Here is a 969-nt window from a genome sequence, read left to right as displayed (position 1 = left end):
ACTATGTATGGAAGACTAAAATAACAACTAAGCTACAAGAGCCACTTCAAAAAACTATGTATGGAAGACTAAAATAATGTGTTATCTTTCACTTAAAATAGCATTTTTTTATGTTTTGTTGCCAGGAAATATGATGGATAATCCTCGACCGAATAAAATATTCTCTATTCAATGTATCATTCTAGACCTAAACAACTAATTGCTATTGTGGGGAGCAAGGTCTATTGGAAACATACTAGAGGGCACTAATGCTCTTATTGAGAGTTGAACTCAAGACCTCCCGCTTACTAAACAGGTGCTCTAACCAACTAAACTACAAGAGCTACTTGAAACTAAAAACATACTAATTCTTGAATCGCCAAAACGAATAAACACCCAAGCAACTAGGGAAGAGAACGGAAAAGACTACTACAATACACGGTACATAGAATTGTATCATAAAATACAAACCAAAGAGATATATTTATAGGAATGAGAAAAATAAGCAAAATACTAATTTGTCTTTATAATGTAAACCCAAATCAAATAAAATTGTATTACGAAATAGATATGTTATGGAACTCTTGGAATTCAATCTAATATTAAAATTGTATTATTTTGTTTTATATAAAATGACCCTTTAGGCTAAACTTTTAGAATTCAGTCTAACAACATTGAATTTATTTGTGCTCTTGTTGAGAGTTGAACTCAAGACCTCTCGCTTGCGAAACAAGTGCTCTAACCAACTAAGTTACGAGTGCAACTTGAAAAAAATATGTATCGAAGACTAAAACGACAACCAAACAAATACTCGAACACTATATCTTAGGTTTTTGATTCCATGTTAACTTTATGAAAGGAAAAAAGAAAAACGACTAGGATATACATTGTATGTAAAATTGTATTATGAAATACATACCTAAGAGACCTATTTTGTTACACCCCGAATTTTGAGGCATCGAAAGATCGAGAGTGACTCAAATACACTAT

The 969-nt window shown here is 31.6% G+C and overlaps 1 non-coding gene across 1 annotated transcript; it reads right to left on the bottom strand.

Moving 5' to 3' along the window:
- Positions 1–249: 249 nt before the first annotated feature.
- On the bottom strand, positions 250–323 carry TRNAT-AGU (transfer RNA threonine (anticodon AGU)). The gene has a single exon. It is a non-coding gene; the product is annotated as a tRNA-Thr (tRNA).
- Positions 324–969: the final 646 nt, after the last annotated feature.

This window comes from Cucurbita pepo, unplaced genomic scaffold, assembly GCF_057944985.1.
Source record: "Cucurbita pepo subsp. pepo isolate OVF unplaced genomic scaffold, ASM5794498v1 scafford_17, whole genome shotgun sequence".
NCBI lineage: Eukaryota > Viridiplantae > Streptophyta > Magnoliopsida > Cucurbitales > Cucurbitaceae > Cucurbita > Cucurbita pepo.
This window is presented reverse-complemented; position numbering and strand designations above follow the sequence as displayed.